Below are 24,499 nucleotides of genomic sequence, written 5' to 3' on the forward strand. Positions count from 1 at the left end.
ATTGATTTCTGCTCTAATCTTGGTCAACTCCTTCCTTGTCAGTGGGTTAGGCCTGTCCCTCTGTTGCTGTTCCAGTTTCTTGAGGTGAGAATATAGAAACTGCATTTTAGATTTTTCTATTCTTTTGAGTGAGGCTTGGATGGCTATGTATTTCCCCCTTAGGACTGCCTTTGCAGTATCCCATAGGTTTTGGACCGTTGTTGTTTTCATTCTCGTTGGTCTCCATAAATTGTTTAAATTGTTTTTTGATTTCCTGGTTTATCGAATCATTCTTGAGATGCTGCACTCTTCTTATTGCATCCTATCAGGTGGTACATCATTTTTATTATTTTTTAGATGTTGTTTTATAGCTAATGTTCATGTCACTTTCCAGATGATATTTACATTGATCAGTTGATTAATATAGTATACGCAGGCTTCTCTCTGTAAAGTAATCCTTTTCCTTTTGTAGTTAAGAAGTATATTGTTGGAAGGAACTTGGAAACTATGTAAATATCATGTTTCTCATCAAAGTTTTAATTTATTCATTCATTTATTAACATCAGTGTAGACTCATGATTTCTGTTTTAATGGAAGATACATATTCCATTACTATCATCTTTATTTTGATGCTCAAGTTATCCAGTATTCAGCCAGTTGAGGCTAATTCATGATGGATCCCTTATTCTTTTGATACCTCCTTATCATTTTTTGATCGTTTCTTTGCTTTCTAGCACATAAGATATTCCAGGCCTATCTTGTACATTCTCTGCCTCCACCCTCAGAGAAGCTATGGTTCCTTTAGGGGGAGGGTAGTATTTGGCAGCCAAGTTGTGATTGTTAAGTGCCCAATGTCATTGGGAAGTTGCTGCCCTCAGATCATCTTAGTGGACTGTACTAGTATGTATATTGAACACCATGAGTTCACACCAATACCTCCCATTCCAATCCAATACTGCAGAATTGTTTCTAGCTTTCTGCTTTTCAGATTTGTTTCCCTGTTTTGTAACTCTGATGAATATAACTCCCATTATCCCTAATATATTTGCTTATTTGATCAATTCTTCTATCTGCAACCAATTTCTCATTGCTGCTGCTATTTCATCCTTCCCACAGGTGTTTTCTTTGCCACCACCTGAGCTCCCTGTGTCAAGCTAGTGTCTGTATTGCCCCCACGACAACACCTTTCTCCTTTGTTCATGCTCTAGACACCACCTGTAGGACTACACTGCAGAATAAAGGCCCTCCTGGATCTAATACCTCATTTTGGTTGCATACTTCATTTCCCTAAGGCTTTGACATTCTGTGTCCAAGCTGTCCCCCTGAGGAACATTTAGCTTACATCTTCTCCCTTATGTCTTATATAATATTTTTAGTACTCTGGTTGAATATTTTGTTTTTGTTTAATCCCATACATTAGACATTATTGTTTTATATTAGAAATTTTTGTTTGAATTTACATGCATGTTTATCATTCTATTTTCACCATCACTTCCTATGTCTCAGACCATCCTTCTAGCATGATTATTCTTCTTAAAGTAGATTCTTTCACAGTTTGCCTAAAGCAGATTTCTTAGTGGCAAAATGCTTCGGTTTTGTACATATTTAATTTCTTAAAAATTTTGCCCTAATGATTATTATCTTATTTTTGAACAATAATTTCGCTAGGTACACAATGGGTTGACAATAGTTTTCCCTCAACAATTTAAAGGTACACTTTACTGTCTTCTGGTTTCCGTTGCTGTTAAATAGTTTTAGGTGATTGAGGCACCTGGGTGGTTCAGTTGGTTAAGCGTCTGACTCTTGATATCAGCTCAGGTCATGATCTCAAGGTTGTGGTGAGATGGAGCCTCATATCAGGCTCCACACTCATTTCTTTCAGTGATTATTTTTCATTTCCAGATATTCCATTTTTTCAAAATGTCTGTTCACCTTTTCAGGTTTTTCCCTGAGGTATACTCATCTTTGTAATTTTGTCATGGCTTTCTTTTAGCCTTTTTTGTTATTTCTGCCCTTCTATTTATTACTTTATTTTATTTTTTATTTTATTTTTTTAAAGATTTCATTTATTTATTTGTCAGAAAAGAGGGAGCACAAGCAGGGGGAATGGCAGGCAGAGCAGGCAGAGGGAGAAGCAGGCTCCCCACTGAGCAAGGAGCCCAATGCAGGACTTGATCCCAGGACCCTGGGATCATGACCTGAGGCAAAGGCAGAAGCTTAACCAACTGAGCCACCCAGGCATCCCTTGTTACCTTATTTTAAATCACACTTCTGCTGAGTACACAATTCTAGATTGATAGTTGTTTTCTCTTATTGCATTGTCTTTCATTTATTATTCATCTGGTTTTAATTAGATGTTATATATGACAATTTCCACATCTGTCATCCTTGTGTCTGAATTTGTTATTTCTCATTTTTTACTTGACTGTCATTCATAACTTGCATGCTCATGTGTTTGGCAAACTTTGTTTATGAGGTCATACTTGCTTTTAATTTTCAGCAGTCCAGTAGTTCCAATGTGAGGAAGCTTTTCTTCAAAGGCAGACTGGAACAGCTCCCTTCCTAGAAACACTTCAGCTCTCTCAGAAAAAAGTTGCAGACTGTTGCTGTCAAAGATCTTGTGTTGCCAATACTGTGATGTCAGGTCAATACCACCTCTTCTGCTATCTGCCAGTAGGCGTGATTTCTCTGTCATTCTGATTCCCTACTGTTTTGACCTCTGGTTTCTCTGGCCTGACTCCTTGTCTATGACTTTGCTCCTCACCTCTTTGGGACTGCTTGGGATGGTCACAGTTTCCCCCTGGTGTTCTGGTGGGGCCCTTTTATTTCTGGTGTCTCTAGGAAGTAGAAACATAGGATCTCTGCACCAGATGCTGCTCTTTTTCTGCTTGACTCCATTCCCAATTTTTTTTTACTTGTTTGCTGGACATAGGAGGTCCACAGATCTCTCCTAACATCCTATAAAATAAGCAATGCATCCAAAAAGCCCATTATATCTGTTGCCTAAGTGAATGATTAATTGTTGATTGGGAAGGTTATTCATGATTGGAAAAGGACTCCAGATAACTAACTTCCATCTTACAGTTTTTTAAAACTAATTGATCGTTTTCTTTTTACTTTCTAATGACTAGATTTGTCTGTGCTTACTGATGTAATACACACACATACACACACATTCATATGAATGGATATCTATATGTGTACATTCATATATATAGATAGAATGGAATATGTACATATATATACCTTTAAAAATAAGATAGAATTGAAAACTGCCATGTTTAAATTATTAAAATTTTGAATACACTTATTTTTCACTAGCCTTTTATTCTTACTTTTGTAAATTATGTATGAAAAGGGCCCGTTGGATCCAGATGGTAAATGGCAAATGGAATGGTGATGATGATTTCTTCTATTATATTAAGGTTAAACATTCTTTTTTAACCCTTAGAGTTTTCAAAGGTGCATTTTTTATTTCTATTGTCCCACTTATAACTTTTATTAGAATAGTATATGCCTTTATTTGGTCCATCTTTTATTTTTCTATTTGTTGGTTTCTTTCTTGCAGGTGTCAGACATTGTCCTCCATCATTGTCCTCCATTTCCATATACTTCAATCTCTTGTTCTCCACCCACCCCCCACAATCAGCAGCACTTGGGTTCACTAAAAGTGTTCTCAAGCCTTTTGCAATAGCATTAATTAAATTTCTAGCAATCTATTTTCTTCACTTTTTGTTTTTTTTTTTAAAGATTTTATTTATTTATTTATTCGACAGAGATAGAGACAGCCAGCGAGAGAGGGAACACAAGCAGGGGAGTGGGAGAGGAAGAAGCAGGCTCATAGCAGAGGAGCCTGATGTGGGGCTCGATCCCATAACGCCGGGATCACGCCCTGAGCCGAAGGCAGGACGCTTAACCGCTGTGCCACCCAGGCGCCCCATTCTTCTCTTTTTGTTACTATTTTAGTTTTATTTATTTGATACTACTTTAGTTTTGAATGGAGATATTTTGGTCCTTAATCTTCATGTTTTTGTTTTTTTTTTTTTTTTGCATCAATGTACTCTTTTATCATCTCATATTCTATTTCTTCCTTCATAGAATTATTGTTCTCTTTGGGAGATATTAATTGTAGGAATTTTCCTATGTTTTCCTAATTTATGTATTGTTTCTGAATGGATAAATAATATATAGTTTTTGCTGATTTTTTCTCTAATTTTTTTGTAGAAATTTTACTTATTGCCATGCTGTTTTTTGTCCACGTTTTTCACAAGGACAATTCATTATATCTTTTTCCAGATTTAATTGTTTAAGTAAGAAAATACAAGGTTTTTAACCTATTACTTATAAAAGTTTTCAAATATTTTTATGTTAACATGCTTATGTTTTATTTATATTATATTATATTAGTCATCATACAGTACATCCCTAGTTTTCGATGTAAAGTTCCATGATTCATTACTTGCATATAACACCCAGTGCACCATGCAATATGTGCCCTCCTTAATACCCATCACCAGCCTACCCCATGTTTTATAAAATAAAATTGCCATCTCAAATTTGAAGTAGGTGGAGTGTATATTTTTATTAATTTTGGCATGCATTTTTCTCCATCATCATTCATCTTCCTGGGTCTTTTGCACAAAGTTCCTTACCAGTATAGTACCTAATGGCCCTGAGCAGTCATGATTCTAGAATCCTATCATGTCAACTATAATATCTGGCAACCTGTGTGGCAGCTAAAAGGCTGGGCATGCTAATGCTCTTTGTGATGACTTTTTAGTCTCCTTAGAAAGCTGAAGTCTTACTATTTATGTATTTGCAAGGTCACTGACTTTGTCCTCAGCTTTTGAAACATCAACACAAATATTTTGTTTGAAAATTTTAAAAAGCTCTAACTTAATTACATGAGTAAATTAATAACAGTGTATTTGAGGAAATGAGAGATTGTTATTAAAAAACAACTATATATACATTTTAAATGAACATAAGTATAAACTGAAAGGTTTGTTTATATTTGTGAGTGTGTGCAAAAATATACATATGAAAGCAGGAACTCTGATTTTGCTTAAGATAATGCTTGGCACATAGTTGGTATAAGTATTTATTTAATGATCTTTCATTCATTTTTTATGGGTAGCAGTGGAAATAAACAGAAGCTATTTTGAGGCTCTGAAATACATGTTTCAAATATGAATAACTAAATAAATAAATTCAGGGATTTTCAAAACTAAACCTTTTAATTTTCTGATAATTATCAATTCACGTGGAGTTATATGAAATCGTATAAAGAGATCTTCTGTATCCTTTACCCAGTTTCCCTCATTGGTAACATATTGCAAACTATAGTACAATATGACATCCTCTGACATTGACACTGATATAGTCAAGATATAGAACAATTCCATTGCCATAAGGAACTCAGTTACCCTTTTATGGCCTCACCCGCTTCTCTCCCACCCACAACACTTTTAAACTCTGAACAACCATTAATCTGAAAGCAGAGAAAATCTAGCTCTCTCATGGCTAATCTCATGAGAGAGGGCTCCAACTTCATAACTTCCTCTAATCCTAATTACCTCCCAAAGCCCCACCTTCTAATACCATCACATTGGGAGGGTGAGTAGGGTTTCAGTATATGAATTTTGGGGAGGACACAAACATTCAGTCCATAATAAGACATGAAGAGACATTTTACCAAAGTAGACATGTAGATAAGCAGATAAGCACATGAAAAGATGTTCAACTTCATTAGCTGTCAGGGAAACATACATTAAAACCACAATAAGATATCGTTGCACACTTATCATAATGGATAAAATAAAAAGTAGGGACAAAACCAAATGCTAACAAAAATGTGGAGTAAATGGAACACTCATATATTTCTTGTGGGAATGTAAATGGTACAGCCAACCTGGAAAACAGTTTAGCACTTTTTAAAACAAAACAAAACAAAACAAAACAAAACAACCCCCTAAAAATGTAACTACCTTATGACTCAGCAGTTGCACTCCTGAGCATTTTTCACAGAGAAATTAAAACTTAAGTTCCCAAACTGGAAGCAATTCAGATGCCTTTCAGTGGCTGAATGGATAAGCAAACTGGTACATCCATACCATGAAAACCTATTCCGCAATAAAAATGAACGAACTGTTGATATACATAATTTAAATGAATCTCTGAAGAGTTAGGCTGAGTCTAAAAAGTCAATTCCAAAAGGTTGAATACTGTGTGATTCCATTTAACCTTCTTAAACTTTGTCTATGGATATGGCTATTTTATACACACACACACACACACACACACACACACACGCATATATATATCTTGTTCCCCCTTGGGAGGGAATTATTAAGATAGTATAGCTTCTCTTGATCCTGCAAAGCCAGGACAGGTGCTGACTGCCTCCTGTTTGCTTCCTTTAGGATAGTGCTGAATGTTCAAGTTTGTGTGCTTTTTCCCAATCCACAGAGACAGATTAGTTTCTGCATGAGCTCACTAATCATCTGCAAATGCTCATCACGCTGGCTGCCCTCAAGTGTACACACAAGGAGCCAGCTATGATGTGTGTGTGTGGGCACGTGGGGGGGGTGATTGGCTAAGACACATGGACTATTGGGGGTGCCTGTGGGCCAGTTGGGGGGATCTTCAGGCAAGGTACCTCCAGTGGCTTGTGGTTGGGCTTCCTGGTGGCATCTGTGAAGTCATTAGTAGACTCCATATCCATTCGATGCCCTCCAAGAGCCCTGGCAGCATTCTCCCAGCCCCTGCTGACCCCCTAGTAATACAGCACAGTTCAGTATTCTGGATGGGGTGAGAAGGAAGTGGGACTTTTTGGCAGCATCCTGCACAGTTGGAGAAGCTGGGCACTCACCCACACACTCTGACTAGTCCCCCATGGAAGAAATCAGGGGCTAAGAATGTCTCTCTTGGCACTGAGCTGTGGTGCCCTGGAGGAGGAGTAATGCAGGTAAATGAAATTTTCCACTTACCCTCCTCAGTGCATTTGTTCTCAGATATTGTTGCTTCAGTGGTGTGCTGACACTTCTCTGCTGGACTCCTGGGTGTGTACAAAGTCACTCTTGTCTGTGGATGACTGCCAATATCAGTGTTTTTGGACAGAAGATAATAAGAAAACTCTTGCTATCATGCTAACTCTAAAAGTTACTTTTAGCATTTGAAAAATGTTTGCCACTTCCTTTTGTTCTCCGTATTTTCTAATGAGAAATCTGCTGTCAATCAAATTGTTTTCCTATTTTCATTTCTCTCTTGCTACTTTTAAGATTTTTTAAATTTATTTTTTAAAATTTTCAGACATATCACAATGATGTGGTATTTGCCTGGTGTGACTTTCTTTAGGTTCACTCTGATGTTGCTTAGCTTCTTGAATCTATAGGTTTATGTCTCTTGCCAAATTTGGGAAGTTTTCAAGCATTGTTTCTTCAAGTACTTTTTCAGTTCCACGCTCTTTCCTCTCTCCTTCTGGGACTTTGGTGACATGAATGTTAGATCTTTTGTTAGAGGCTCACAGATCTGGTAAGCTATGTCTATTTCTTTGATCATTTTTTCCCCTCTGTTCCTCAAATTGGATAATTTCTACTATTTTAGCTTCTAGTTCTCTAAATTTCTCCTCTTTTCCTTCTAATTTGCTGTTGATCCCATCTACCGCATTTGTTAAATTTTGCCTTTGTGTTTTTCAGTTCTAAAACCTTCATTTTGTCCCTCTGAAGAGTTATATCTTTGATTTCTTTGTTGAGATTCTATTTGTTCATTTATTTCAAGTGTGTTTTTAAGTGCTCATTCATATTTTTGTGTGATGGCTGATAATTCTAACATCTCTATATTTTTGATGTCGGCATTTATTGACTGTTTTTTATTTAGTTTGAGATCATCTTGGATCTTGTTGTGATGATTTATTTCCAGTTGATACTTGGTCATGTGGGGTATTATGTTATGAGACTCTGGATTTCATTTAAACTTTCTGTTTTAGCTTGTTTCCTTTCTCACTGCTGTAGTAGAGGAAGAAGGAGGTGTTGCTTTATTACTGCCACTTGAGAGTAGAAGTTCACATTTCCCACCTGGCTTCCATTGACACTTGAGGAGTAATGGCTTCTTGTTACTACTGGCCTGGGAGTTCTGGGGTGGGAGTTCTGGTTCCCTTGTACTGAAACCTTCCTCACTAGAAGGAGTAGGAGTGTTTTGTTACTGCTTCCCTCAGGACCTCTACTGACACTATCCTAATGGGGACAGGAAACAGAAGTCTAGGATACTTATTGGTATTTCTTGATTCTCCATTCCCTAATGGAGGGGGAAATTCTAGCTGCCTACTCAACTTTTTCTGAAGCACCCCGGTGGCAACATTGAGGCACTGCACTAGAGCCTGGCAAGGGTATAGGTCCTGGCTTTTAACTCAGCCTTTGGTGACATGGTGGGATAGAACCATCATTCTTCCTGTCTTATTTGCCTGTAATAGAATAGTTATTGTGTTAAATTATTCTGTCTTGTTAGGCTGCACCTTTCCTGATCCTTTGGCAAGAAAGAGCAGATTTTTTTGGTGCTTTTTTGGTCAGTGCCTATTGACATTTCCAGGTTGCTGTCAAGAAGAAAACTCAGGAAATTCACCATTATGTCATTCTTTGAGTCGCTAGCCAGTCTACTTTCTTTTACCCTCCTTATACATAGCAGTAGGAAGAGGAAAAAGTATGTCTACTCCATCTTTCTGCAAGTGGAAGTCTCCGTATACATTGTTTAGGGTATTTCTGTTGTTTGTATTTTTTGTTTTTTACTTTTTATTTGTAAAGATTTTATTTATTTATTTGAGAGAGAGAGATAGCAAGAAAGAGTACAAGCAAAGGAGAGGCGTGGGAAGAGGGAGAAAGGAGCCCAAGGCAGGACAATGTTTTAAATATCTTAGCTTGTATGATTATCTGCCCCCACCTACCCTTATGAGTAGAACTGATGCTCAGTGAAGGTATATCTTGTTCATCTTGGACCTTCCTTTCCTTCTGACACAATACCTGAATTTCTTCGGGGAGACTCATACTTGGACCTTAAACACAACCTGGATTTCCTTTGGGGCATTATATTTGTTAATCAGGATAACTGCATTTTAGTCTCCATTCTGTCATTGCCTCCACGCGTGAACCTGGGCAGTTACTGAAGGGGCCACCAGGTTCAGGATGGACAGGAAGACATTTGAGCCAGAAGAAGGGATGTTAGGAGATTAGAACCCTTGTGAAGAAGAATAGGCACTAAAGCAACAAGGGTTTGGAAAATCGTGGGCAAAGAAGGAGTAAACAGAGAGGACATTTTAAAAATTTGAGCTCTCAGAAGTTAAGCAGTCTGAGTGATGTTCAGGTCACAAGTGTGGCCAATGGGGAGGCAATTTGTGTGGAAGAGTATTGCAGTTTACCAAAGTTCTGATGTTTGAGGCTGCGGTGAAGCAGAATCTATAGGCAAGAGTTAGTCCATACACTGAAGGACAATTAAACTTGATTTTAGCCTATTTGTGATGGCCACTTTCTCATACTTCTTAGTTAGTTGCATGAAACCATTTCAATGACTCCGGTGCCAATGGTGTATTGTAATTTTGTTCCAAGATATATTTTTTTTCTCATTTCTCACCATTGCCTATCTTCATATAAAAAGGTGGTTATAAGCCAACCCTTTGAAAGTATATCAGTCTAAAGAAAATTTCTCTCCATCTGGCATGCAAACACCTGTAATAACCATTTGAAAGCACTTATTGAAGAGTGGTAACTCAATGAGGTGCAAACAGTAAATGGTTTCATTTTTCTCCAATCACTGCCTTCAGCAATGCTGTTGTGAAACTCTTTCAGGTCTTTTAATGACATCTACTACAAATTTTATAGTTTGTGTGTCAAACTATAAAGTTTGTATGTCACTTTAAGGCATGAAAGTTCCAAACCAGTTCAATCCAATTTAAATCTTTGGCCTTACGCTCAATTTTATGCTCTCTTTCTTCCCTCTCCCCAGGGCCCACCAGGCTTCCACCGAGTGACATCAACAGGGATGGGCAAGGCCTGTTTCTGAGATACCTCTTTTCTCCTACCTGTCGCCACCAAGTTCCTTACTTCTCCCTGGTGTTGAGGCAGGGAAATTGCAGGACTGGTGGAAAGCAGTATGATGAGACTCTGGTGTTGCACTCTTAAATTCAGTCAGGCAAGGCATAGGGGACCATCAGTACCCTCTGTGTGGAAAACATCAAATGCTGATCCTTCTGTGGGGGCTCTTGTGTGTGTGTGTGTGTGTGTGCGTGTGTGTACATGCGTGTACATGTGTAGGCATGTTTTCCGGGGAACCAGACAAGGTCTCCCTTCTGCCCAGCTCCTAGGAGAGGAGATGTGTTCTGAGAAGACCTGTGCCCTCTCTTCCCCCTTCTCTGGTAGTCTACCTCACAGATTTTGCTTCTGTAGGCCTTTCTCCAGGTGACTGGCCCTCTCAAATGGAATGGGGGACTCATAAGATGACCTAAGCTGACAACTAAGCTATGTCCATTTGACTAACGAGAAACTCATACACCCTTGTCACACTAAGATGTGTTAGTGCAAGCTATTTCATTTTACCCTATTTCCAGTTCTCTCTTCCTATGTCCTTGTCCTGTTAAAAAGGCACAATGGCAGATCAGTTGGGGAAGGAACTGTGAGTCTTTTTTTTTTTTTTTTTTTTGGCAGGTATCACATATTCCATGATTGATTTTTTGGTGCCCTGTCTTAGGGTAGGGAGCACACTCCCCTCCACTGTCCCATAATACTGGGGATGGAAACAGCATCAGTCCTGCCAAATGCTTCCTCCCTGTCTCTTTGGCCTTCAGTTTACAAAGCCGAGTAAAGAACAGGTCTGGGGTGATGGCTAGGTATAACAAGACCAGTTTAGTCTCTTCAACCAAGACTGGGAAGAGGACAGCCTAGGACCCCAGTTCTTTGACACTGGATTATTGGTATCTTTGTCTTCAGCTTTTGTTCCCAATCCTCAATTTCAGGGTCACAGGGTCAAAGGTCACAATTTCAGGGTCACAAGTTCCTTTAATGTCCTGTTACAAGACAGAAGAGCTAAATTAACTGGTAAAGGTTAAGCTCTCTAGAAGCAGATGCTGAGATACAGTTTGGGGCGTAAGATTTTTATTGGAGATCAACATCTATGGAATAAAGGGGGAGGGAGATTTTTATTGGAGATCAACATCTATGGAATAAAGGGGGAGGGAACAGATTTGGCAGAAGAAGTCCAACAGCAATGTAAGACCAAGAGAGACTTGGTCATCCCACTGGGAACTCTGGATTACAGATCAACCATCAGAGAGTCCCTTGCTGGGTCCAATTATCCAGGCAATTATATCCCTAGTCACATAGTCACTAAGTATGAACAACTTCCAAAGTGTGTGCTTTTGGGTGAGGCCCTCTCTGAAGCTGAGATAGACCTTAAAGGAGCTGAGACCTGGAGCCTGTCACTGACAACACTCCCCACAGCTGGGCACCAGGTGCTCCTTAAAGGCTCTGGGTATGCCATAAGAAGCAACTAAAATCCTCCTGCTTGGCCCCAAATTTTGCTGATATGTATATGAAGGACCAAAAAATGCAAGAATGTTTACTAAGAACAATTAGGATAACTCTGATGCTTTTTCTTGCTATTTGTGGAGAAGTAAATTTATAAGTTAACCATGGTAAGAAGTTAAGAAGCAAGGAGCATGGTCAGTGTGACTGGGGAGAATTTTTCCCCAAAATCTAAAATGGGAAAGTAAAATCATCACAATAAATTCTCTGGAAGATGGACGGTTACCTGAATTTAAATAAACATAACATAGCACATCTCTTATAAATTCTGGAAACAATCATTCTTTCAGTCTTCCAGGGCATGACTAGCAATCATTAAAGTGATGAAAGTCATCTTCACACAGTCTTCAGTGGTGGTCATTGGGGGAATAAAATAAGCATGTTTTTGAGCTAGGCTGACTGATCTCCCTCAATTAGAATGTAAATCCCTGCCAACTAAAGTTGAGGAGAGGAAGATAGGAAGACTGCTTATATCATGTTGTTGATAGTCATACAAGGAATTTATGTGATTTGTGCAAGAACAATTGCTTTTCATGTATTTCTTCCTTGAGTTTTCTCAGATGTCCACAAAGTACTAGATGATCAGTAGAGGAAGACATTGTTGAACAAAGAAATTTAAATCCTTTCCAACATGACTTTTGAATTGCAGTCATTCTATGTAGATTTGACCAAATGTGCTATTTTTATATGCCTTTATATACTGTATATTTGAACTGCTCATAGAATCACTTGCTGTTTATACACACTTTGTACCTTTGTAGATAAAATGAAATACAATGAGATCTCTCTAAGGATTCTTATTTTTATACTTGTCTTCTGAGCATCTTCAATTAATTTTTTTTTCACCCAATAACTGAAAAGTGGTCAGTTTTTTTAAGCAATGATTACTTTAAAGGAATGGAAAGGGGGGAAGTGGTAAATGACTATGTGTATTTACACCTGTCACATGCCTCAGGGCATGAAGGATGCATTAGATTTTTGACAGATTAATGTAAATAAATGAAGGAAAATAGGAAGAATAAGAAAAATGGTCCGTTTACTGGGCCCAAAAGTGAAGTGATGCCACATAGCAAAACCAGCAAACAGAAATGTAATAACATTCTGAAGACTCATTAAAAAATGAGTTGCATCTGACAGATGTGTAGTTGTATTCATTTTGAATCTCAGCCATATGGAGGCAGAAATCCTACTAAAACAGTTCTGTTTCAAGCAGTTTTATCTATGGAAATGCATCAGAAATAATGAGTCTCATTCAAAATTGAGAGGTAAAATGGGCAACTAGAATGTTCCTATAAGTTTAAGTGGGATGTCCAAGAAAGAATTGGGAGTAGGGGATAGCTATGTAGATCTTCAGCATATCATTAGGATTTCTTATGCTTTTCTACTTAGTTTTAATAAAAGTTGTGTCACTGCACATTGACACTGTAGTAACTTACTAAAACTTTTATTTTTTTAAAAGAAGGACATAGTATTTTGAGTAATGATTTTTTTTTCTGATTGGGTATATTATGTCAAGGGAAACCTCTACCTCTCACCAACGCAGTATCAGAGCATCTTGACTGGGTAAAGAATTCTAAGAGCTTCCAAATATCAGGCAGATCAGCTTCTCAGATCCTATCCAAACACTTAAGACTTGCAAGATCATTGATAACATTAATTCCAACAGATTTTATATTTTTACTACTAATAAGTAACTAGTTCAATCAGATGTTCTGCTACGTTGAGCTGCTATAAATGGCTGTTTTTTCTTCTCAAATTAGCAGAGTATAAATCCTTAGATTAAGCAGGCTAACCTTCCCAAGACCATAGGTTACTTCTGATGAAGGGGTAACAGAATTTTTTCCTTCAGTCTTTTTTTGTAAATGATGTCAAATAAAGCTGAATTTATAATTAGCTAAATTTAATTTGGGGTTTTTAGAGACTCCTTTTAAGTTTTTAAAATATATTATGATTATAGGTATATATACATATATAAATATATAAAAATTATATTGTTACATTAATATATATATGTAAAATAAAAACCACAGTAAATGCTGACACTTGCATTGTAGACATAAAATAGTTTTATAGTTAATTCTTATTTTCTTAAGTTTCATATTGTTTGCAAATAAAAAATATGAAGTGAGGTTGTCTGTGGAGAACTAATTAAAGAAATAGGGCCATTTAGTATCTATCACTAGCCAAGTAGCTTATAACAAGTTCTTCAGCTTTTCTGTAGCTTTTTTAATCTGTAAAAGATTGAAAATAATAGAACTCATGCATTTGTGAGATAATGCATATGAAGCATTTAACACAATGCCTAGCATGTAGTCAGAGCTCAATAAATGTAAATTTTTAATAAATCAAATCCTATTACCAGATGTGTGGAATATAAGGAGACAATTACTACATTCTATATTGAATAGACAACTTAGAGTAGTAAAATTTTTTGTATTTAAATGGGCAGTTTCCCATAGAATTGTCCTCTGCTTTTTAAGAAAAATGATACTTAATGTTGAAACTCCAAGAACCTTAGGTTGAAGTACACAGATGATTAGTTGGTTCCTGATATGGCACCTGACAAGGTGATAGCTTGTTAGTGAGGTCAGTGAGTTCTGGTTTTGTAAATGAAGAAATTTAATTTTATACAGTTGGAATAGATCAGATTTTCTGGAATTAGATTCACATTGAATAAAGTGACAAGAGATAGATCAAAATGCCAATGTGTTAATTTTCCTTCACAAGTAAGGAATACTTTAACTCTATATTGAGGGTATCAGTAGTGAGTCAAACGTGTGATTTGGCAAGGGGAGAAGAAAAGGCATTAGGAAGTGGATGGTTTTAAGGAGGAATATCCCTTAGGCCAGGAAAAAAATCTCATGAACTTTTCCTGTAACAAAGTCTAACTTTCTAACTAATGGGGCACACTTTCCTGCTAAAATCAGGGTCTGTGTCCCTTACTCAGGCTATGTGAAGATTGCTAAACTTGTATTTCTTAATCTCATAGTCCATTCTTCTTTGAAGACCACTGGGGTGGACTGCATTTTTTAACAATAGCTTCAACAATCTCTCCATTTCACATGCTATTCTTGCCACTTTGCCATTAAAAGGTAGAGTCTATGTTTTTATCCCCTTTAATCTGAGTGAGTCCTGTGACTGCTCCAGCCAATAGAATGTAGTAGAATTGATGCTGAGCTAGTTCTGGATGTAGCCCTTCATGGGCTTGGCAGTTTCTTCTTCCTGACTCTTGGAATACTGGCTTTGGGATGCTTATTTCAGAACCCAGCAACCATGGATGGGTACTCTAGTTGCAGTCTCAGCTGAACTCCCAGCCAAGAGCCAGCACCAACTGCCAGTTCTATGGGTGAACCACTTTGAATGTTCAGCCCACATTAGATAATTAGTCCCATGTTTCATCTGGCCACAAGCACATGAGAGACCCCAATCAAGAGCTGTCCATCTGAGGATGGGTCAAACCACAAAACTGTGAGAAAATTAATAATAAGTTATTGTTTTAAGCCAATAAGTTTTGGAATGATATGTTATGCAGTAATAAATTCTAGAAAGAATCATCTACTATCCATTGGTCCATCTTTTGCTTCAACTAGGTTAGGATATTGAATATACTTTTTATTCACTTGTATTCAGTTATTCATTGATTACTTTCACAAGACCTCTTCATTCATTCATATAGCATATATGTATTGCTACTATGTATCAAGTACTATCAGGATCTAAATGTTGAAAATATAGAAGTGAAATGTTACCTCCCTTCACAGAACTTTTATCTTATCTTAGTGAGGGAGACAGAAAATAAACAAAAAAGTAATAAGGGCTAAGAAGTACAAAATAAAACAAGGAAGGAAAACATGAAATGTTAAGAACAAGTAGAGTTGTGGAAGTTTTATGTAGGATGGGCAGGGAAGGCTTTTCTGGGAAAGTGAGTAAATACCTGCAGGAAGTGAGGGAGCTAACCTAGTGAACAACTAAGGGACAGTGGAGTGTGCCTGGTGGAAAAAGGACAATTCAGATAGAACAAGGATGAAAGTAATAAGAGATGAAGCCAAGAGAGCTAACTTGGGCCTTTTGGCTCATAGAAAGAATTTGACTTTCATTCTGAGTAAGATAAGAATCCACTGAAGAGTTTTACATGGAGGAATGAATAGCTAGACATGTTTAACAGAAGTATTGTGTTGAGAACAGACAGCAAAGGGGCACAAGCAGGGAGACCAGTGGGGAAACTATTGCAGTCATCCAGGTAAGAGATGATTGTGTCTTGGGTTAGGGTGGTATTTGATGAATGTCAGGGGTCTGGGATTTGGTTTTACCCCTACTTATGTAGTAATATATTAAACTGCAACTGTTTCATAGATGCTGGCAGAAGACATGAAACTCTTGGGTCAGAGACAAAGGACTTTATTACTCATGGCATAACAAGCAGCATGAGCTTCATGTTTGTGTTGGTTTGCCTTGTCCTGCCAAGTCCCTTGGAGGCATTATGGACGGGCCCAGATGAATGCTACATAATTGGTGGGCATGTGTTGCAGCTGAGGAACACTGAGCTAAGGAAATCCATCTCTTTTATAGTAGTAGGCAGTAAGCAAACCTGCTCTTTGTCCTGGAGGGTGAAATTGCTCCATCCCTTCAGGTTGCTCACTGCAAATACAACCCTAAAAAATGTCTCAAGTGAATGCCTTGCATTCTTGGCAGACTAGGTAAGAATATACAGAGACTCTCAGGTGGTTGCCTGGCAGGTTGAAGTAAGAAGGAGTCAAATTCTAGATACATTTTAAAAAGATAAAGTTAACAAGATTTTCTGGGGGCTTTGATTAGTGAGATATTTTTCTAAATAATCAGTCTTTTCTTGGTTTATCTTGTTTGAAAATAACTTTATCCATAAGTATTGAGCATACATTATATTCATTTCCAGTACCCCAAATACACCTCACCCTACCAAACTTTGCACTTCAAAATAATATACTCAGGTCACAACATGCTTGAAGATCCTCAGATGAAAGAATGGATTAAATATCTGAATAATTTATTTTCTCCCAAAGTTGTCAGCTGGCAATACAATGCAGTAGATAATAAAGTTTATAAAAAGTGGAGAAATTATAATTTAATTTTTTTCTAACTGAAGTAAACATTCTCTAAAGACAGCTTAGGAAAACGTGCAAATTCTATGACTTGTATCATCATCTTCTAGAAGATATCCACTTTCAAACTGTTTTTCATCTGTGCGAATTTCCAATTATACTCTTCTTTAGCTTTACCAGAGATTTAAACATCCAAATTTACAAGATAATAGTAGTATATTCAGGAAAAAAATCTTACTTTCTCAAAGAACCAAATGCATAAACTTTTGTTAGGTAATGCACCTTCCCTTCTTTTTCATAACATTTGTTTACAAGGGCATTCCTATTCTTTTTTTTTTTTTTAATTTTATTTTATTATATTGTGTTAATCCATACAGTACATCCCCAGATTCCGATGTAAAGTTTGATGCTTCATTAGTTGCGTATAACACCCAGTGCACCATGCAATACGTGCCCTCCCTACTACCCATCACCAGGCTATCCCATTCCCCCACCCCCTCCCCTCTGAAGTCCTCAGTTTGCCTCTCACAGTCCATAGTCTCTCATGTTTCATTCCCCCCTCTGATTACCCCCCTTTTCTTTATCCCTTTCTTCCCCTACCGATCCTCCTAGTTCTTATGTTCCATAGATGAGAGAAATCATATGATAATTGTCTTTCTCTGCTTGACTTATTTCACTTAGCATTATCTCCTCCAGTGCCGTCCATGTTGCAGCAAATGTTGAGAATTCGTTCTTTCTGATAGCTGAGTAATATTCCATTGTATATATGGACCACAGCTTCTTAATCCAGTCATCTGTTGAAGGGCATCTCGGCTCCTTCCATGATTTGGCTATTGTGGACAATGCAGCTATGAACATTGGGGTGCATATGGCCCTTCTCTTTACTACGTCTGTATCTTTGGGGTAAACACCCAGTAGTGCAATGGCTGGGTCATAGGGTAGTTCAATTTTTAACTTTTTAAGGGACCTCCACACTGTTTTCCAGAGTGGCTGTACCAACTTGCATTCCCACCAACAATGTAGGAGGGATCCCCTTTCTCCACATCCTCTCCAACAATTGTTGTTTCTTGCCTTGTCTATCTTTGCCATTCTAACTGGCGTAAGGTGGTATCTCAGTGTGGTTTTGATTTGAATTTCCCTGATGGCTAATGATTTTGAACATTTTTTCATGTGTCTGTTAGCCATTTGTATGTCTTCATTGGAAAAGTGTCTGTTCATATCTTCTGCCCATTTTATGATTTGTTTATTTGTTTCTCGTGTATTGAGTTTGAGAAGTTCTTTGTAGATCTTGGATACCAGTCCTTTATCTGTGGTGTCCTTTGCAAATATATTCTCCCATTCCGTGGGCTGTCTCTTAGTTTTTTTGACTGTTTCCTTGGCTGTGCAGAAGCTCTTTATCCTGATAAAGTCCCATAAGTTCATTTTATCTTTTATTTCTCTTGCCTTTGGAGATGTGTCGTGAAAAAGGTTGCTCTGGCCGATGTCATAGAAGTTGTTGCCTATGTTCTCCTCTAGAATTTTGATGGATTCCTGTCTCACATTGAGGTCTTTCATCCATTTGGAGTTTATTTTTGTGTATGGTGTGAGAGAGTGGTCAAGTTTCATTCTTTTGCATGTAGCTGTCCAATTTTCCCAGCACCATTTATTGAAGAGACTGTCTTTTTTCCACCGGATGTTTTTTCCTGCTTTATCAAAGATTAGTTGCCCAAAGAGCCGAGGGTCCATTTCTGGGTTCTCTATTCTGTTCCATTGGTCGATGTGTCTGTTTTTGTGCCAGTACCATGCTGTCTTTGTGATCACAGCTTTGTAGTACAGCTCGAAATCCGGCATTGTGATGCCCCCAGCTTTGTTTTTCCTTTTCAACAGTTCCTTGGAGATTCGGGGCCTTTTCTGGTTCCATACAAATTTAAGGACTATTTGTTCCAGTTCTTTGAAAAATGTCCTCGGTATTTTGATCGGGATAGCATTGAAAGTGTAGATTGCTCTGGGTAGTATGGACATTTTAACTATGTTAATTCTTCCAATCCATGAGCATGGAATATTTTTCCATCTTTTTATGTCTTCCTCAATATCTTTCAAAAGTGATCTATAGTTTCTAGCATATAGGTCCTTTACGTCTCTGGTTAAGTTAATTCCAAGGTAACGCATGGTTTTTGGTGTTATTGTAAATGGGATGGATTCCCTAATTTCTCTTTCTTCAGTCTCGTTATTCGTGTATAGAAATGCAACTGATTTCTGGGCATTGATTTTGTATCCTGCCACCTTACTGAATTGTTCTATAACTTCTAATAGTTTGGGAGTGGATTCCTTTGGGTTTTCCATATAGAGTATCATGTCATCTGCAAAGAGAGACAGTTTGACTTCTTCTTTGCCGATTTGGATACCTTTGATCCCTTTTTGTCTTCTGATTGCTGTTGCAAGGACTTCTAGTACTATGTTGAATAATAGTGGCGAGAGTGGGCATCCTTGTCGTGTTCCTGATCTTAAGGGAAAGGCTTCCAGCTTTTCCCCATTGAGAATAATGCTTGCAGTAGGCTTTTCATAGATGGCTTTTATGAGATTGAGAAATGTACCCTCTATTCCTACACTCTGAAGGGTTTTAATCAGGAAAGGATGCTGTATTTTGTCAAATGCTTTTTCTGCATCAATTGAGAGGATCATATGGTTCTTGAGTCTTTTCTTGTTGATATGATGTATCACATTGATTGATTTGCGAGTGTTGAACCATGCTTGCATCCCAGGTATGAATCCCACTTGGTCATGATGGATAATCCTTTTAATGTACTGTTGGATTCTATTAGCAAGGATCTTGTTGAGGATTTTGGCATCCATATTCATTAGAGAAATCGGTCTGTAATTCTCCTTTTTGAGGGGGTCTTTGCCTGGTTTGGGGATCAAGGTAATATTAGCCTCATAGAATGAGTTTGGTAGCTTTCCTTCTGTTTCTATTTTTTGAAATAGCTTTAGGAGAATAGGTATTATTTCTTCTTTGAATGTTTGGTAGAATTCCCCAGGAAAACCGTCTGGGCCTGGAGTTTTATTATTTGGAAGGTTGTTTATCACTGACTCAATTTCTTCATAGTTAATTGGCCTATTTAAGAAATCTATTTCTTCCTGTTTCAGTCTTGGTAGTTTATAGGTTTCCAGGAAGGCCTCCATCTCTTCCAGATTGTTTAGTTTTTTGGCATATAGCTGTTGATAAAAGTTTCTAATAATCCTTGCAATTTCAATGGTGCTGGTCGTGACCTCTCCCTTTTCAGTCATAATTTTAATAATCTCAGTCCTTTCTCTTTGTTTTTGGACAAGTTTTGCCAGTGGTCTATCAATTTTATGGATTCTCTCAAAGAACCAGCTTCTAGTCCTGTTGATCTGCTCTACTGTGGTTCTGGTCTCTAATTCATTGATTTCTGCTCTAATCTTGGTCAACTCCTTCCTTGTCAGTGGGTTAGGCCTGTCCCTCTGTTGCTGTTCCAGTTTCTTGAGGTGAGAATATAGAAACTGCATTTTAGATTTTTCTATTCTTTTGAGTGAGGCTTGGATGGCTATGTATTTCCCCCTTAGGACTGCCTTTGCAGTATCCCATAGGTTTTGGACCGTTGTGTATTCATTCTCGTTGGTCTCCATAAATTGTTTAATTTGTTTTTTGATTTCCTGGTTTATCGAGTCATTCTTGAGCAGGATGGTTCTTAGCCTCCAAGTGTTTGAGTTTCTTCCAGGTTTTTCCTTGTGGTTGAGTTCCAATTTCAGAGCGTTGTGGTCTGAGAATATGCAGGGGATAATTTCAATCTTTTGGTATTGGCTGAGACCTGTTTTGTGTCCCAGAGCATGATCTATTCTTGAGAATGTTCCATGGGCATTTGAATAGAATGAGTATTCTTTGGTTCTGGGGTGTAGTGTTCTATATATATCTATGAGGTCCAACTCGTCGAGTATGGCATTCAAAGCCTTTGATTCTTTGCTTAGTTTTTGCCAGGGTGTTCTGTCTATTTCTGATAGTGGGGTGTTGAGGTCCCCTACTATTACTGTGTTCTTATCTATATGTCTCTTTATTTTGGTTAAGAGTTGGCTTGTGTATCTTGCTGCTCCCCTGTTGGGGGCATATATATTAATAATTGTCATATCCACTTGTTGAATACTTCCTTTAAGAATAATATAGTGCCCTTCTGTATCTCTCTCTATGGCCTCTAGTTTAAAATCCAGTCTATCTGATATGAGAATTGCTACTCCAGCTTTCTTTTGAGGTCCATTTGCGTGGAAGATGGTACTCCATCCCCTTACTCTAAGTCTGAATGCATCTTTGGGTTCAAAATGAGTCTCTTGTAGACAGCAAATGGATGGGTCATGTCTTTTTATCCAATCTGCAACCCTGTGGCGTTTTATGGGAGAGTTTAAGCCATTTAGATTGATAGAGATTATTGACAGATATGATTTTAATGATGCCATTTCTCTTTAAAGTCTTTGTATCGGTTGTGACTTGCTGCTCTGTATCACTCTTGGGGCCTTTTTACCTTTATAGAGCCCCCCTTAATATCTCCTGTAGGGCTGGTTTCGTGGTTACGAAATTGGTTAATGATTGGCGATTTTGGAACGTCTTTATTTCTCCATCAATTCTGAATGACAGCTTTGCTGGATAAAGGATCCTTGGCTGCATGTTTTTCTCTGAAAGAGCTTTAAAAATGCCCCCCCAAGCCTTTCTCTCATTCCAGGTCTCTGTAGACAGGTCTGACGTAATCCTGATACCTTTGCCTTGGTACGTGAGAAATTTCTTTGCCCTGGCCGCTTTCAATACTGTATCCTTGGATCTAATATTTGCGAATTGCACTATGACATGCCGTGGCGTAGGTTTGTCCTGGTTGAGCTTGGATGGGGTCCTCTCTGCCTCTTGGACACGAATGCTTGTTTCCCTTGCTAGATTAGGGAAGTTTTCAGCTACAATTTGTTCAAATATCTCTTCTAGACCTCTGTTTTTCTCCACCCCTTCAGGGATGCCGATGATTCTGACATTGGATCGTTTCATAGAGTCAGTAATCTCCCGTAATCTACATTCGTGGGCGTGGATTTTTTTAAGACCAGCTTCTATTTTCGTTTTTTCTTCTACTAACCCATCCTCCAATTCGCTAACGCGTTCCTCTGCCTCGGTGACCCTGGCCGTCAGAGCCTCTAGTTTTGACTGCATTTGGCTCATAGAATTTTTAATTTCTGTCAGATTCGCTCTCATTTCTGCCCTTAGGGATTCTATATTCTCAGCAACGCTTTCTCTGATGCTTTTTTCAAGTTTACTCATCATCTTGACCATTGTTGCTCTGAATTCCATTTCTGATAATTGGGATACATCCATATGTATTAATTCTGTGGCCGAGGCCAATTCTGTGGCAGAGGCCACAGACTCATTATCTTTTCTTTGCTGGGGGGGACTTCTCCTTCTCGTCATTCTGATGAAGAGAGATTGCAGGGTTGTCCAGAGCCCAAGTGTTGACTGGGACCCAGGCCGTGCGCCCTTGTTTTATAGAGATCTTAGGGATGTGGGCTTCTTCCTTAAAGAGTTTATTTATTTATTTGAGAGAGAGAGAGACAGTCAGCAAGAAAGGGAACCCAAGCAGAGGAGTGGGAGAGGAAGAAGCAGGTTCCCGGTGGAGAAGCCCGATGAAGGACTCCTTACGGAGCGTTGTGATCACACCCTAATCCGAAGACAGGTGCTTGGTGACTGCGCCACTCAGGCGCTCCGGGTTGTGGGCTTCTTGATTTTTCAGCCTGCCTTCTGGGGGAGGGGCCTGCCTGCAGGTACTCAGAAAACCCTGTTTGGGTAGAGTCTCTGTGTCCCTTGCGAGGGGGGATGGGGATGGGCACCCTGTGAGCCGGTATTTCCGGGCTTTTGTTCTCTGGCGGCTTTCCCTGGCGGTTTGCTATGCCTCTTCTGAGAGAGCAGCAGCGGCTGAAATTCAGCCTCTGTCTCAGAACAGAGGGATCGCGGATCGTTCTCCACTGATGTTCTGGCCACTTTAACTCTGTTTCTGTTGGTGCTGCTCAACCCTGCAGCATCCCGGGCTGTGCGCCCCACACCCGGCGTCCCAGCCCTCACTTCCAGGGCCGGCACGTCTCTGTCCTTTGTGTTTCCAACCCCGCCCGCCGCCAGCCGCCCCGCGCGGGCTCCCGGAGCTCCCCGTCTCAGTCTGGTGTCTCACGGGTGCTGACCGCGAGTCCGCCTGCTCCCCCGTGCAGGTGGCCCTCCAGCCGCCAGCCGCCCCGCGGACGCTCCCGGAGCTCCCGGTCTCAGCCTCGATCCAGTGAGCACACCGGAGCTCCGGAGCTCCGTGAGATGCTTGGTGGTGCACGCTCCCGGCTCACGGACTCAGTCTGCCGTTTCCAGAGTGCGGGTCCGCGGTCCGCCCGCTCCCCGGTGCAGGTGGCCCGCCAGCCGCCCTGCGCGCGCTCCTGGAGTTCGCGTTCTAAGTCTGTTGTCTCGCGGGTGCCGTCCGCGAGTCTGCCTGCTCCCCCGTGCAGGTGGCCCGCCAACCGCCAGCCTTCTCGCGTACGCTCCCGGAGCTCCCTTCTCAGCCTGCTGTCTCAAGCGTGCGGGTCCGCGGTCTGTCCGCTCCCCCTTGCAGGTGGCTACCGCTTCCCGGCGCCCTGACACGGCGGCTCCCTCCCCCTTCTGTTTAGCTTCCGATATCTGTGCGCGGTTTCACGGCTCCCCGCTTCGTACCTCGATACTCAGCGCTGGAGATGTTCATTTGTAGAGATCCAGATGTATCTTCCTGCGTCTCAGGCTGATTCCGTGGATATTCCTGCTGATCTGGTACCTATCCAGCTCAACTCAGGGGACCGGCTGAAAAAGGTGTCCCCTACTCCTCCGCCATCTTAACCTCCCAAGGGCATTCCTATTCTTAAAAGAAATTATGATGACAGTTTTTGTAAGAATATAAACTACATAAAAGCAAATGTTAATAAGAATTATTATCCCTTATAAATACCAAACAATCATTTTCTTTAAAATATCTTGCTTAAGATAATATCTTCTCTGTCTAACAATATCTTTCAGAACTTGAAACTAGAATAATAAGTGGCCGAAAAAACCCCCATGGAATCTGGCTGTCTTCTATATAGACAACCTAGAATACTTTGGAATTTTAATTTTTTTTTATTTCAAGGTAAACAAATGCTGATACAACCACTATTGCCATTGTGTAAGACTAACTGCTATAGCCTGGCATCAGTTACAGACATCTCTGGTCTCAGCATTTTCTGTTTCCATGATTGCTTAGGTTCTTTTAAAATTGAAATTTGACGATTGGGTAAGCCTCTAGCTTATGAATGGTGGTAGAATTGAGTGGCCTGGTAAATAAGAGATCCTGTTTTACCAGAAAGAGCTCATTTATGTGTGAAGCATAAACCATTGTTAAGGAATTAGAGCATACAAAAATGTATGCCTGTGATAACAGTTGCATCTTTTTTTTCCCCCATGTTCTATTAACAAGAAGATAAAGACGTTGTACCTCTCCCCATCAGCTAGAGCCATGACTTTGTGTTCTAAACAATATTAGGCTGGACATAAGGGAAAGGGGAAGATGGAGGGTATTGGGGGTAGGTTTGTGGTAGTGATAGTATCAATGTATATTTTAAGAGTGTGGCTTTAGAAACCAGATCCCCTGGCTTCAAACCTCAGTTCTGTCACTTAATATCTGTGTGATATTGGGCAAATTGCTTAACCTATTTATATCTATTCTTTTTCTGTAAAACGAGGACAATGATAGATCGTACCTCACAAGGGTTTTATGATGATTAAGTTAATACATGTAGTATACTTAGCATATTTTAGGAGCTAAATATTACACGCAGTACACTTAGCTTATTTTATATCATTATTTAACTATTATC

This window comes from Ailuropoda melanoleuca, chromosome 9 (assembly GCF_002007445.2).
Source record: "Ailuropoda melanoleuca isolate Jingjing chromosome 9, ASM200744v2, whole genome shotgun sequence".
Taxonomy (NCBI): Eukaryota; Metazoa; Chordata; class Mammalia; order Carnivora; family Ursidae; genus Ailuropoda; species Ailuropoda melanoleuca.